The 16003-nt window shown below is 43.5% G+C and overlaps 1 protein-coding gene and 1 long non-coding RNA gene across 2 annotated transcripts in view; one reads left to right on the top strand and one right to left on the bottom strand.

Annotated features, from left to right (window-relative positions):
- LOC132647177 (uncharacterized) overlaps positions 1-7480 on the bottom strand; it is a 39236-nt gene extending 31756 nt beyond the window's left edge. Inside the window, exon 1 of the long non-coding RNA XR_009585486.1 lies at positions 7289-7480. This is a non-coding gene — a long non-coding RNA (uncharacterized LOC132647177). The remainder of the gene's footprint in view (positions 1-7288) is intronic.
- The window catches only part of Spon1 (spondin 1), a 273526-nt gene that overhangs the window by 195362 nt on the left and 62161 nt on the right, over positions 1-16003 (top strand). The gene's annotated exons all lie outside the window — the stretch shown is intronic.

The following is a 16003-nucleotide window of genomic DNA, read 5'->3' as shown; positions in this document are numbered from 1 at the left end:
CTCATAGATAGAGTGAACATAGATGGTGGACCAGCTCAAAGCCCTATATTTGGGCCTGGGTGGTAGCTGAGTTGGTCAGCCTTCCAGCTCTCCCACACCCATGCCACGAGGACAAGCTCTCCCAAGCTGCCCAGATGATGAGAGGAGCCAGCTCAGTATAGCTCTGAGATACCAACATGGCTTCAGGCAAGAGCTTAGATCATAGACATCCACATGGCCTTTCATGGTAACATGGGCCACAGACATTAACACAGACCCCAGACATGGCCTTCAGTGGCAACATGGGTCCAGACATTGCACGGCCTCAAATGGGGTCACACCTCCAGTTCTACTTCTCTTCATGGCCTTCAGGGGCATCACATCTCAATTTCTGCTTCTCTTTCTCTCCCATCTCTCCACCACATACTTGCTCACCATAGCGGTGCCAGCCTGCCCATGCCTCTGCCATATTTTTCTGCTTACTGATTTATTAACATATACTTTTTCATAATAACATCCAACTGTGGTATCAGTAGTAATATTTCTTTTTATATTAATCTTATTTATTTCTTTCATTTTTAATCTACAATTTTGTCAATCTTTTCAAAGAATGAATGTGTTGCTTCATTGATCTTTAGTATTATGTTTTTAGTCTCTAGTTTGTCCTTTCTACTAGTTTTATGTGATTTGTTCTTGCCTTTTCTAGGTCTTTATAATGCATTGTTGTGTTATTTATTTAAAATCTATTTATAATATGTATACTCTAACATTCCTTCTTAGTGCTGTTTTTGCTTCATCCCCCAAAGTCTCAGTAAACTGTGCTTCCATGATTATTTGTTCAAAGTAACTTGTTGTGGTTAGAAAAGAAACAAGATATTCCAGGTTTTTACATTTTGTTAAAATGTAGTTTTGACCTATAATCTGTTTTATAGAAGGCTGCACGCACATGTGTTCTTTGGCTGTTTGATGGGATGTTCTGTAAATGACTGTTCAATCCATTCAATCTATAGTATGGTGCCACTGTAGCATTTCATCATTGATTATCTGGATGGCCTGTCCATTGACGGGGTATTTAAATCTAACTACTCTTATAGTACAACCTATATCCCTCATTTGTATCTAATAGTGTTTGTTTTGTGAAACTGAGTGCTTCAATTTTAGATGCATCATGGGTTTATAATCACATCTTTTTGTTGAACTGACCCGTTGATCACTATACAGTAACGTTTTTGTTCTAAGGTCTATTCTGTCAGAGTTAATCATAGCTGCTCTTGTAGGCTTTACGTTCCCATTTGCTGAGACTCTTATTTTCCATTCTTTCTCTTCTTCCTGTGTGTGTGTGTGTGTGTGTGTGTGTGTGTGTGTGTGTGTGTTTGTAAAGTAGGTTTGTTAAAAGTAGTATATTGTTAGGTCATACTTTTATCCATTCAGACAATCTGTATTTTCTTATTTGGAGAATTTGGTCTGCTCAAGGTTACTGTTGATAGTTAATGATTTGTTCCTGCCATTTTGCCAAGTCTTTCTCTCTCCTGAATATTCTTTGTTCTTCTTGTCCTTTTTGGTTCATCTTATGTTTGCTGACTCATTGATACTGTTTCAGTCTCTTCTATTTCCCTTCATGTATCTACTAATCTAGTGGGATTTACACTTCCACATGCTTTCATGATGGTAGCTACTTTTCCTTTGCTCTGCATGCAGGACTCCCATAAGCCTTTACATGAAGCTAACCTAGTGGTCATGAATTCCCCTGGGGTTAGCTTGTCCCAAGAGGTCTTTATTTTCCCTATCATTTCTAAAAGGATAGTCCTGCTGGATATAGGACTGTTAGTTGGAAGTTATTTTGTTTGGGATCTTAGCATTCTATTCTCTCCTAAATAAGCTTTTGGCCAATAAATCAGGTGGAAATGCACCAGAATGGGGTTTGGTGCTTTTCAATTACAGAGTTTCTTTTTTTGTCTTGTGCTTTTCTATTTTGTACTAGTTTTAAGTAAAGACCTTTTGTTGTTGTTGTTGTTGTTGTTGTTGTTGTTTTAGACAGTCTGACTACATAGCCCAGACTGGCCTTGAACCATTATGCATCCCTCTCCGTTTTGAGTTGTTGCTCATGTCACCATACTTAGCTTGAAGTCTTCTCCAACCGTTTCTGTTTAGTTCCTATGAAGCTCTCGCACACGGATGTCTGCGTCTTTCCCAGGATGAGGGATGCATACTGTTATGATCTCACTGAATGCATTTTCAATACTCTTAACTTTTCTTCTCACCTTCACGCATTATAAGAATTTAGATGTTTGTTTGTTGAATGATTTCCCATAGATCTCAAATGTTGTGTTTGTTTGTTTGTTTGTTTGGAACGAGATAATCTGAAAGCCTATCATTAGGCTTAGGTATTCTGCATTCTGCTTTTTCTAGTCCAGTGTCAAGGCTTTCTATGGTTTTCATTTGACTCATTTGTAGGCCTTTTTTTTTTATTATATTTCATATATGTGGGTATTTGCCTGTGTGTGTGTGAGTTTGTGTGTGTATGTGGACCACATGCCACATGCATGCCTAGTGCTTTACAGAGGTCAGGAGAAGGCGTCAGATGCCCTGGAACTAGAGTTATAGATTGTGTGAGCCACCATGTAAATGCTGGGAAAGGGAGCCCTATCCTCTGCAAGAGCAGTACTCTTCACTGCTGAGACATCTCCCCAGCCCCTTTTCACATCTTAATAAATCTCGTTTCAGATGAGCTCCCAGTCAGCATCACCTTGCCATCATAGCTGCAATATCAGGTGCTTTGCAAAGGAGGGGTCTCCTGCTTCTGCGGAGTTTCCCTAGTGGGTGAAGTGCTTGCCTTGTGAGCATGAAAACCTCATCAAAACCCACATTAAAGAAAAAGATAAAAAATAAAAGCCAGGTGTGGTGATGTACACTTGTAATACCAACACCGGCCAGGCAGAGGCAGAGCCCTGGGTCTGGCCAGCCATCTGGCCTAGGCTACTTGACAAGCTCCAGGCTGAGGAGAGACCCTGGCTCAAAAGGCAAGGTGGAGAGTACCTGCAGCATGAACCCAGAGGTGGACCTCAGGCCCCCACTCATGGGCACAAATAATCACCCAGAACAGAGGAGGCTCTCCTGCACTGTCTGGCTTCCGGGGCTCTGCCTTCCCCTGACTGTTGCCTTTAAACAAGTAAAGCAGAGGAACTGTCCTGAAAGTGCTGGAATAGCCCAGAAGCCCCAGCGAAAGGCTTTCTAGGAAATGCACTTAGCTAGTTCCATGACTTTGTCTCAAAGTGCACTTTTCTCACAAGATTAATGACACATCGTCTTGGACCTTAAAGACAGGAGTGTCCTAAGAGGAAGGGACTGGTCTGTGCATCTGGAAAGGGGCTGATTAAAAGGGGAGTAAGTTCACAGGCATCACTTCCTTCAAGCGGGAAACTGCAGGCTGAGTTATTGTGCGTGTTCTCTGGCCTAGCTTAGGCCCCAATCCAGTCTCTCAACATGTCTGTGTCCCGGTGGGAAACTGTTATTCTCTCTTCCTAATGAAGAGGCATTAAAATGTACCATTACTGTATACTCTGTCGTGACAGTGGAGGCCTGTGACAGGGCAGCTCAGACCACACTGCCTTGTTCAACGCAGTGCCTTTGCAAAGAATTCCCACAGAGCAGTGGCCATTAATGTCTATTAGCTATTGACAGGACTGGGAAAAATGGCTGTGTGGCTAAGAACAGGTGCTACTTCTCCAGAGGACCCAAATTTGGTGCCCAGCACCCATGTCAAGTGACTTGCAACCACTTGTAGCTCCTGTTTCAGGGCCTCTGGTGCCTTTTTAGACTCTGTGAGAGCCTATTTACAGATAGCACACAAGAAAGACACTGGGACACAAAACATTTAAACATAAAACAAATGTTCTTAAAAATTGCCATAGAGGCTCCCTGTTTACCTGAGTAACTCTTGGGTGGCTTAAGATTTTCAACAACACTGCTAAGAAGCAGAATTCCACAGAAGGACCCCATGAGCCTCTGTTAAGTGAAATTGATTGTGTAGCTTGGCCAAGGAACATAGTCCTCTAGAAATTTCCATTGAGACTCTGGAAAACAGGGCTGCATTTGTAACTACCTCTGAGGCCCCTCTTCCAGTGGTGCTCTGGTCAAGTGATGCTAGCCCTTGGGGTTAAGGATGAAACATCTTTCCCAGGTTTCTTGTCTTCTAACTCACAATTCACCAGTGAAGAAGCTGTCCATAAAACCTTCCCAATGTTACATAAGATTCAGTTTCTAAAACTTTTGGTAGACACTGCATTCTTCTCCACATGATTGCTGATGAAGCACAGAATGCTGGGTATGCACTCGAATAATAGAACACTCCATCATACCCGTCAGTCCCCTAAGCAATAAACGAAAACTAAACCTCATTAGTGACTCAAACTTGAATGGCAAATGCCAGCCACTGGGTCAGTTCAAAGCTTAAGGTTAATTTCAACAGTGAAATGCCAACACTAACCCCCCCCATATGCACAATGCAGAAAAGGAATCCGGGAAACAATAAGAGGATTCCAGGCTATTTCACACAGAGACAAAAGGACCTGGATTGACTGGTACAATAAATATGTTTACTCACTCATCTCTGTCATTACAAGGAACCAATCACAAAGACATTTATTTTGTCTTCTTCCCTGCTCCAGTAGGCTAATTACAAAGTAATTCAATTAGCTACAGAATAAATTAGTTATCAAGCTGAAAGTGAAAGCAGTCCTCTAAAAATTATTTAGAATAAAGCACTGAATCGATTTTTTTAAAGTTATTTTTCTAATATGTAAATTTTTAAGGGGAAAATTCTAAATGTAAAGGTCACTATCCATTTTCCTTTTAATGATTGGGGGGAAGGGTCATATTCTGGTTTTCTTTCTGACGCTATGACAAAATATTCTGACCAAAAGTAACTTATGGGAGAAATGGGTTTGATTCAGTTTATAGGTTCAGTATTGAAGGAAGTTAAAGCAGAATTCATGGGGGAGCACTCTTGCTGGCTCATGCTCATATGTGTGCTTATCCATCTTTCTTATACAGCTCAGGACCACCGCCTAGGGACTGCTGCTGCCCTTCTCCATGTAAATTAACAATCAAGCCAACCCCTCCCCGCCCCAAGATATGTCCACAGTCTGATCTGGGAAATCTCTTAAGACCCTCTTCCTAACTTGACTCTAGGCTGCGTCAAGTTAACAGTTACAAAAGCTGAGTAGGATAGGGAGCTTGCCTGGGTCCATTGAAATACCACAGGGGGCATTCTGGGTGAAATGTGTCCACAGTCACCTTGGTTAGCTAAAAATCACTGCATGTGGAAACGCCTTTGATGTTGCGAGGCAGGGTGGGGTTGGTGGTGCCTGCTCTACACAGATCAGCTAGTTTCATAACCTCTCCCTGTGCAGTCACTAAGTAGCCAGCAGTAATAATGGCTTTCTTGAGAAGCACGTGCTCTGTGCTCTTTAAAATTATACAAATCCAACCCTGCGCGAGTTCTGAATTACATCTCTACTAGATGACATACAATGTTCAAAAGATGTTGTCTGTCAATCCGGCTTGCCGAGCCCTTAATGAAGCCACTGCTATCTGAACACAAAAGGGTCTGCAGATGCCCGGGTACTGAACGTGTCAGGCTTTCGACTCTCTGACAAGATGAAAGTTTCTTGTGAGTTGAAAGTGTGAGATATTAATGATAGATGAAAATAAGTGAAAAAGGCTTCAAGTCAAAAGACAAAAGCTGGGATTATTTAATATAATTGGGAGGGAGGGGCTAGGGAGATGGCTCAGCAGTTAAGTGCTCATTTTGCTCTTTCAGAGGACCCGAGTTTGGTTTCCAGCATCCATGTGAGGCAGCTTGCAACCGCCTGTAACCCCAGCTTCAGGGGTCAGGCACCCTTTTCTGGCTCCACAGGCACCTGCACTCAATGCACACACACACACACACACACACACACACACACACTAAAATTATATACACAAAAATATAATTCTATATAATCTCACAGTCAAAAGTACTGATGTCAAAGACTGCTTTGTAGCATGCCTGGGTCAAGCCCCTGTGATCATAAGACAGGATAGTCCAGGGTATTACCAGGGGCCTGACAGTAACAGCACAATGACAAGATCAGAGAGCAGAAGTGGGAATAAAAGTCGGAAGTAAGGACTGAGGCCGTAGCTCGCCTGGTAGAGGGCTCACTCACTTAGCATAATCCAAGCCCTAGCACCACATAAACAGGATGTGGTCATTTACACCTGTAATCCCAGCACTGGGGAAAGAAAAGCAGCAGTATCAGAAATCGAAGATCGTTCTCAGCAAGACAGAGAGGCCAAGGCCTGTCTGGGCTACCTGAGAGCCTGCCCTGAAACAAAACCAAGCAAGATGAATACCAAGCAGGCTTTGGAGAACAGTGAACTATCTCAGTGACTGTGCCGAGCAGCTGCAGAAAGGCCATCACGCACAGGGACAAGGTCTGATGCCATCTGGACCGAGGATTCTTGTTGGGAGTCCCATGGAGGGGGGTGTGGGGGATGGGCAGGCTGCATTGTCTGCTATCTCACACTTTGGTTTTTGGTGTTGGTGACATCGCTGTGATGATCTGTGTGCAGACATCTTGAGGAATGTGCAGGGATAATCCTAAAGGCAGCACGTCTGGGCCTGAGAAACGTACGTTGCCAAATGGAACTCCAGCAAAATGACACACTCTGTTGCCACCAGGAGCTCTTAAAAGGTCTCGCTTCCCTGGCTGCTTACCATTTGCTTCCTGCTTCTATCTAGGATTATATTTCAAAGTCAATTCTTTCAAAGCAGGAAGGTACCTGAATTCTATCCCTTTCGTTTTTTTAGGAGGAAAAAAAAAAAAAAAGAATGTTCTGGAAGAATAGATGATGTCTCCTCTCCTTCCAAGCTAGTAATAAAGCCTTTCAGGACAGGGTGCTGTGAGCCGTAGGGAGAGTGCTGGCTAAAGCCCTTCCTTAGACATGACACAAACTTAGAAAGGACATCATAGGAAACTCTATAAAAATCGGTCTGTGCTTGGGAAAGGGAGGGGAGATAGAGGTAATTACAAATAGGCCTGGGGCTGGGGCTTGAAAGAGATATCGTGAGTGATGGTTACATAAAACTATGACCAATAAAGACTGTTCCTCTTTACTGTTTAAATAATGAGTCATACCATATAAGCTGTGCCTCGGTGAAGCAGCTACCACAGAACAAGGAAGGAGCGCTCAGGAAGCATGTAAGGAGAAAGGAGAGGGTAGGAGAGCATGTTTCCCTGGGCCTTGTTTCCTGGTGGCTGCCTCTTACCTTCTCAATCCACCAAAGAGAAGCAGGCCTGAGGATGGCTGAGAACCAGCTTTGCATTCCATCCTGGAGGACTTTCCAGGCTGTTTCAGTACCTGTGTTCAGTATGCACCAGTCGGCCTCTTCAGGACTTTTGAGTAAAGAATTGAAAAGGATCTGTGCTCCTGCCTGCTCTGATCTAGTTCGGGACTGGCCCATAGGGTAGGCATTTGATAGACACATGTTTACTGATCTGCTTGCCAAAACGAAGATAAATTAAATATTAACTAAGAAGTCAGTGACAGGGCCTTATTTTTAAATATTGATGCCTAATTATCCCCAGCCATCAGCTCACACTCTGAAAATTAGGCTGCAGTCAAACTGTTGGGTACTTGGGCATCGGGCTTCAACTCCAAACTGTTGGGTACTTGGGCATCGGGCTTCAACTCCTGGCATCTTGTTGCACACAGTGAGCTGTCCTCCGTCTCACTTTGCCTTTGATGCCTGGAAGTAAAGGACGTATTTTGGACTCAGGGACATTAGGACATTAAAAGTGCCATAGGAGGAGGTACATCCAGAATTCAAAGGCTTCATCTGAGTTGACGCCAAATACAAATGCAGACAAGATGGGAGCTCTCAGAAGCACCTAGAGGGTCCCAAGGTCCAGCTCCCCTGTAAGTCTGCCCCAGCAGAACTCATTTCTCTGCTCCTTTTGACTGACTTTTGTTTTATATTTGTATTAAAGGGGCACTATTAGAAACCTCCTTGCCTCTCGGTTCTCTTAAACAATAGAGTTTAAGTAATTGTTAGCTCCCCAGACCTCATTTTGCCAATAATTAAAGACACAGCCCAGCCTCCCATCTTACATGGAGGAGCTTCAAAATTGAGACATAATGTAAAACTTGTACACAGTCCTAATTGTCCTTTAAAAAAAATCTCCAGCTGCCTGTTAGGTGTGCAGTGTGTGGCTTTCTGTCTATGACCTTGTAAGTTGTCTACCTCTGAGCCAAAGGGCAAAAAGGACCAACCACGTGCAGACATCTGTGCACATGACAGCTCTCGACTCTTTAGCCCCAACAGGAGGTTGTGCTCACCTGAGCTAACTCCATGCTGTTTTAATACCGAGCCTTCATAAGCCTATTACATGCTGTCGTTATGGAGTTTCAGAAGATTATCCACCTGTAAGCGGATTGGCCAGGGCCCCACACAACAGGTGCTCTGTGAATTTCTGTTCAGCTTTATAGTTTTCATTTTTCTTTTGTGCTCATGTATGTGTGTGGTGTGTGCATGTGTTTGTATGTGTGTGTGTGTGTGTGTGTGTGTGTGTTGTGTGGGGGTGGAAGTGCGTGTGTGTGTGTGTGTGTGCGCGCGCGCGCACGCGCGCGCGCTTGCAAGTGTGGAAGCCATGGTGTGTCATTGGATGTCTTCTTCATCACTCTCTGCCTTACTTTCTGATGCTGTCTCTCCCTGAACCTGGAGCTCTTTGATTCAGATAAACTAGCTCCAGGGATCCTCCTGTCTCAACTTCCTCAGTCACAGGCACTTGCTGCCATGACTGGCTTTTTAAATGTCTGCAAAGGAACTGAACTCAGCTCCTTGTGCTTATATACCAAGCTTATTGTCAACTGAACCATCTCTCCGGCCCCTTCTCTCTTCTCTTCAGCTACCCACCCCCACTTTCTGAGCCTAGGCTAGTCTCAGGCGGCAGGGCTCAAGCAATCTTCTTCCTCAGTATTCCTCACTGAGAGAACAAACCCACACCACTGTGCCTATCTATCATATTTAAATCAAGGTTTTATTTTATTATATTTCTTCATAAAGATAGTACCTTCCAATCTGGTGTGGGGTTTTTGGGTTTGGTTCATTTTTTTCGGGGTGGGGTGGATTTGACGGACATTTAAACAGTATTCCATCCAACAGGTAGGAAAATATGTGTTGTCTTCCGTGGTCCACGAACCCCTCTGCTAAACTGGACACACTGTGGGCCACAAGACAGCCCCCACTAATACAAAAAAGTATCAAAAATCTTTTAAAAACATCAGACAACAATGAAATATAATTAATGGAACATCATGAAAAATCACAGAAACCACACAAATACTTGGAGACTAAACAATACACTCTTGAGTGAGCAGGGTGTCACTGGGAAGGTGGGGGACAATAGGGTCCAAGTTGGCGATTCTTAGTCCTGGCTGCCCGCCATGACCTGCACACTCAGTCGTGGACCTGAGCTCCTCATCCCTTCCAAGGTGGAGTCACTAGGGCTAAAGGACTCCTACTTTCTTTGCTTGGGCAAGTGTCCACTTGAAACTATCTCTTGGGCTGGAGAGATGGCTCAACAGGTAAGAGCACACTGTGCTCCTGCGGAGGTCCTGAGTTCAGTTCCCAGCAACCACACAAAGTGGCCAGCAGCCGCCTGCCACTCCAGCTCCGACGCTTGGATGCCTGTGGCCTGAACACACATGCAAATCACGTGCATCTGCCCTCCCCATAAACATACATATGCCTAATTAAAAGCAAAATCAAATCTTGAAACTCTCCTTACAGCTACTTGTAGTAAACTTGTATAAACAAAGATTATTCTGAAAGTTATTTACTTACTAATTTATTGCAATTGCTCTTAACTTATTATTTTTAATTCAAGCTTAGGAAAGGAAAGGTACTTCTATTTATTTATGTTTTTCTTAATCGACTTAAGTAGGACATTGATGCCGATTCCAAATGATACTCAGAAACTGAGGTAAAGTTGGTCTCAGGGCTGGAGCAAATTTCGTTTCTGCTCTCACGCTGAGCTGAACTCAAATTGTTATCACTTAGAGCTTTTCCAGCACAAAAATCTCATGACACAGTCTCCCACTTTGTGTATGCTTGCTTTTTTCGTGATACTTTATTGGGCTCTTATTTCTACCACCCTTCTCCACCCCAATCCCTTCCAACTACCCAACACTAGGTAGGTGAGAAAGAAGGTTAGAGAGGAAAGGGGACAAAGACCTCATTAGACTACTTTCTGATAATGGGGATGTTTGGTTGCTATGGACACGTTCAGTCTTCATCAGAATATCTAGCAAGCCAGCAGGCCAGCAAGGAAGAAGGAACCAGCAGCGGGGGTGGGGGTGGGGGACACAGGCAGCAGAAGGGGAAGCAGCAGTCGTCAGAGGTCCTCTCAGGGTTCTCCCATTTAGACCCTCTCCAGAGTTACCAGAATTAAACTACCTGAAGCTGCCAAAACTCATGCCACTCCTACAGCACAAGACAATCCTAGTTAGCTGCTGTGGACAAAATGAAGCTGCCCTGTATCCCACACCTGGGATTAAAACAGAAACACATTCACATAACACAACTGGGTTTTTGAAGAAACCAAACTTCTCCCTACAACTTTGAGTTGAGAGAAAAAAAAATTGGTTCTTGTGGTCAGGTTCGCTTCAGTCCTGAGTCTAAGCCGCATGCTGGACAGGGGGATGCGGAAAGGAGGCTCTAGCACACAGCCTTGACTGGGAGGTATCTAAAGATGTGTTTGCTCCTTCTGTACTCTGTTAGGGAGATAGTGTGCCAGCTTCTGGTGTGCCTTTCAATGGAGCGAATCACGGCATCTGTCCTTTGTCTTCATAGTTAGATTGCTTTGCACAAAAATTCCCCAGACCACTCCACTTCATCAGTGCTGAGGGAGGGATGGTAGGCCTAACACACTCTCCCCTGCCTCAGGCATCATCACCTCTCCCTACCTTCTAAACTTTACCCTCTGCCCTCTTCCCACTTCCAGTCTTTTCTTTTCTTTTCTTTTCTCTTTTCAACTTTCTTCCCCAACCACAGTCTACACTCTCAACTGCTGCTTGAGGGAGCTTTCCAAACACCAACCTGAGCCTGTCCCCCTCCTGCTTAAACTGCTCAGCGCCCTCCTCACATCCTGTAGCAGCCCTCGGCATTTTGTCCTGCTCCTGACTGTGTTCACTAAGATGCCTGACTTGAATGTTCACTAGGCGGGGCTGTGTGGGAATCAGAGCCTCGTTAGAAGGTTGCGAGTGAACACTCAGTGGGGAACTTCTGGCTTACCGCACAAAACCCGAGTTTATTGCCTGCAAGCTTCTTTCTGGTCTAGCCTGTCCACATCTGCAGCCCCCCTTGAGCTGTAGCACAGAGGTAGAGTGCTGGCCTTGCATGTATGAGACCAAGATTCAACTCCCCGAACTGCACATATGCAACTTTCTTCTCCCAGCCATTCACATGTGTCCTGTGATCCAGTCTGGTTCAAATTGCTTCCAAGTCCCCCAGAAAGGGCATGCCTTGTAGCTGTATACATTCTTCTCTTTTGCAAAAGTTTCTGCCATCCATCTCAGGAAATGCCCTTCATCCATCCTTCCATGTTCCACCTACACCCGTTAGAATTCTGTGTTCTTTGTCCATTCTCAATTCTAGTCATCAGAGCATGCAAGTCCATGTCTCACGCACTAATGCACAGCCACTTAAAGTGTGGTCACAACCTCACATCTGGAATTGTATAACTGAATAGAGGAGAGGCCTAAGAATGGCAAAATGGGTCCAGAGAGATGGCTCCGGTATTAAGAGCACGGGCTGCTCTCCCAGAGGACCCAGTTCCCAAAACCCACATAGCAACTCAGAACTGTCCTTAACTATAGCTCCGGGGATCCAATGCCCTCTTCTGACCTCTGCAGGGACCACGCCCTCATGTGGTGCACATGCATACATTCAGACAAATATTCATACACGTAAAATAAATAAATCTCTTTTTAATTGGCAAATGGGGATGAGGAGGTGGCTCAGTGGCTCCGAGTGTATACTGCTCTTTCTGAGGGCCTGAGTTCGAGTCTCAGAACCCACACAGCAGCTCACCACCCCATGTAACTTCATCTCCAGGAGGCTCAGCTACCACTGGCCTCTGCAGACACCTGCAAACACTCATATGCGTGTACTCACATACAAGGTTTTAAAAATTAAAAATAATTTTTAAAATATTTTTGATTGGATACAGTGAAAGGTTTCTGAACGTGCAGCCACCTTCAGAATCAGATGTTCCATGAGTCCTACAAACCTCTGGGGGCGTGCACCTGAGCTGTGTAGCACAGTTTCACAGGCAGCCTTGGTTCTGATCACACAGTGTGCGTACTCTGCCTGGACATGCCCTCAGGCCACCCAGCTCCGATGAGCACATCCGGAAGCCCCAGGCTTGGGGTAGAGACTACTCCACATATGGTCCACCGTGCTTTACCGTACGGACAGTTTCTGCAACTGTATAAACAGTTTCATTATGGGAAGCAGCAACCTTCAATATTTTCCTACCCTTGTTCCTCAGCATGTAAACATTACATCAGTGGATCGTACTGTGTAAGGACATTTGGGGTTTTTAGAATGTTTGATATTTTAAATTAACTGTTTGAGTTGCAGACTTGAGTTTGACGTTTAAAAAAAAAAATCATTAGGTGAATTGGAGCTTGCGATAAGGGAAGAACTTCCAACAATTGCTAAAACGGCCCTAAACATACTTTTGCCATTTTTGTACTAATCAAAATATCAATCAACTCTGAACTGAAGATAGTCAATGACTTACAGTATTACATAGTCCACCAAGACTTAATTTTTATGTAAAAATAAACAAGCACATCTCATTATTATATAAATTTGTTCTCATCTTTAATAAATGATAAATATATATATCAACAAATTGTTTTTAAATATATTTCTTAAGTTATTATTAGGAAATACCTAATTTGCACACTTGATGTTTTTAAGTGTGTGTGCCTGTGTTTGGGTTGGGGTCCTGAAGTGGGTGCAGGCACAGGCGTAGAGAGAACAATGGGCAGCCATATCTGGCTTTTTACATGGGTTTTGGGGATCTGAACTCATGCTTGTGAGGCAATCACTTTACAAATAGGGCCATCTTCCTGGGCCCCTGTTTTATATACCTCTACGTCTAAAGTTTCATAAACATTTAAAAAAAAACCACAACAACAAATACCTCTTGTGTGAGAAGAGATCATGCGTGTAGCCTAAGCCCTGCTCTGGAAGGAAGGCTGCTTGGCTGCAGGAATGTTGACTTACTCATGATTCAGACCTCAGCATCTTATACAGCTCAGCACTGTGGGGATTCGATCATTGTTTATGGAAAGAAGAAGCAAGACAGAAGCTGAAAAGTCTGTTCTCATCATTTCATCCCTACCAAACCTACAGAAAAAAAGATGGCATTTCTTCCTTCTCTTCTTCCTCCTCCTCTTCTTCCTATTCCTCTCCCCCACCCCCTTCACTTTTCCTCTTTATTCTCCACTTTTCATTTTCTGTCTCCTCTTTGAGACAGGGTCCAAAATAATCTTGATTCCTTCTCAGCCACTTATACATGTGGTTTTGGCAAGTTACCTATATCTGTCTTCTCATCTTTAAAGAAGAATAATAGACAATGATAACTCTCTAACTGTGCGTGTGGCATACACCTTTAATCACAGCACTTGTGAGGCAGAGGCAGGAGGATGCCTGTGAGTCTGAGTCCTTATCTGTGTAGTAAGTTCCAGGCCATCCAAAGCTATAGAATGAGACCCTGTCTAAAAAGACAGAAAAGCAAAGCTATCGGTTCTATATTCCTAGCTTGAAATTTAAATGAGAAAGTGTGTATAAATGAATAAATATATATATAATGTTCAATAAACAATGATGATTATCATTCGGATAATACATCCAATCTTTTTAAATTTAATTTATTTTTTATTTATTATAATTTATTCACTTTGTATCCCAGCTGTAGCCCTCTCCCTCATTCCCTCCTAATCCCACCCTCCCTCCCTTTTCTCCTCCCATGCCCCTACCCCAGTCCACTGATAGGGGATGTCCTCCTCCCCTTCCCTCTGACCCTAGACTATCCAGTCTCATCAGGACTGGCTGTATTGTCTTCTTCTGTGGCCTGGTAAAGCTGCTCCCCACTCAGGGGGAGGTGATCAAAGAGCCAGCCACTGAGTTCATGTCAGAGACAGCCCCTGTTCCCATTACTAGAGAACCCACTTGGAGACTCAGCTGCCATGGGCTACATCTGTGTAGGGGTTCTAGGTTATATCCATGCATGGTCCTTGGTTGGAGTATCAGTCTCAGAAAAGACCCTTATCCCCAGATTTTTTGGTTCTGTTGCTCTCCTTATGGAGCTCCCGTCCCCACCAGGTCTTTCTATTTCCCCCTTCTTTCATAAGATTCCATGCACTCTGCCCAAAGCTTGGCTATGAGTCTCAGCATCTGCTTTGATACCCTGCTAGGTAGAGTGTTTCAAAGGCCCTCCGTGATAGGCTCCTGTCCTGTTCCCTGTTTTCTCCCTTTTCCGATGTCTATCCCATTTGCCCTTCTGAATGAGGATTGAACATCTTACCCAGGTTCCTCCTCCTTGCTTACTTCTTTGGGTATGCAAATTTTAGTACGTTAATGCTATATTATATGTCTAATATCCACTTATAAGTGAGTATATACCATGTGTGTCTTTCTGCTTCTGGGATACCTCACTCAGGATGATCTTTTCTAGTTCCCCCTATTCACCTGCAAATTTCATGATTTCCTTGTTTTTAATTGCTGTGTGGTATTCCATTGTGTAAATGTACCACAACTGAGGGACATCTGGGCTGTTTCCAGATTCTGGCTATTATGAATAAAGCTGCTATAAATGTTGTTGAGCAAATGTCCTTGTTGTATACTTGAGCAAATTTTGGGTATATGCCTAGGAGTGGTATAGCTGGATCTTGAGGTCGCTCTAGTCCTGACTGTCTGAGAAAGCACCAGATTGATTTCCAAAGTGGTTGTACAAGTTTACATTCCCACCAGCAATGGAGGAGGGTTCACCTTTCTCTACATCCTCTCCAACATGTGCTGTCACTTGAGTTTTTGATCTTAGCCATTTTGATGGGTGTAAGGTGAAATCTCAGGGTCGTTTTGATTTGCATTTCCCTGATGACTGAGGATATTGAGCATTTCTTTAAGTGTTTCTCTGCCATTCAATATTCTTCTATTGAGAATTCTCTGTTTAGCTCTGTACCCCATTTTTAATTGGATTACTTGATTTGTTGCTTTTTAACTTCTCAAGTTCTTTATATATACTGGATATTAGCCCTCTGTCAGATATAGGGTTGGTGAAGATCATTTCCCAGTCTGTGGGCCATCGTTTTGTTCTGATGACAGTGTCCTTTGCTTTACAGAAGCTTTTCAGTTTCATGAGGTCCCATTTATTGGTTGTTGATCTTAGAGTCTGAGCTCTTGGTGTTGTGTCCAGGAAGTTGTCTCCTGTGCCAATGAGTTCAAGGCTCTTCCCCACCTTTTCTTCTAACAGGTTTAGTGTGTCTGGTTTTATGTTGAGGTCTTTGATCCACTTGGACTTTAGTTTTGTGCAGGGTGATACGTATGGATCTACTTGCATTTTTCTACATGTAGACATCCAGTTAGACCAGCACCATTTGTTGAAGATGCTGTCCTTTATCCATTGTATGGTTTTGGCATCTCTGTCAAAAATAAGGTGTTTATAAGTGTGTGGATCTATTTCTGGGTCTTCTATTCGATTCCATTGATCCACTAGTCCATTTCTATGCCAGTAAGACATCCAGTCTTAAGCTATGGTTTTAATAGCAGGTGCCTGTCAAGTAAGGAAAAAACAAATTTCACCATGAGAATGAGATGGTGGGGAAGTCATATTTTCATCTAATCTATTTTGTTCATGTCTTATAATTAAGCTATGATAGTATTCCTTTATCTACAAAATGGATAAAT

The sequence above is a fragment of the Meriones unguiculatus genome, chromosome 14 (genome assembly GCF_030254825.1).
Source record: "Meriones unguiculatus strain TT.TT164.6M chromosome 14, Bangor_MerUng_6.1, whole genome shotgun sequence".
Taxonomy (NCBI): Eukaryota; Metazoa; Chordata; class Mammalia; order Rodentia; family Muridae; genus Meriones; species Meriones unguiculatus.
This window is presented reverse-complemented; position numbering and strand designations above follow the sequence as displayed.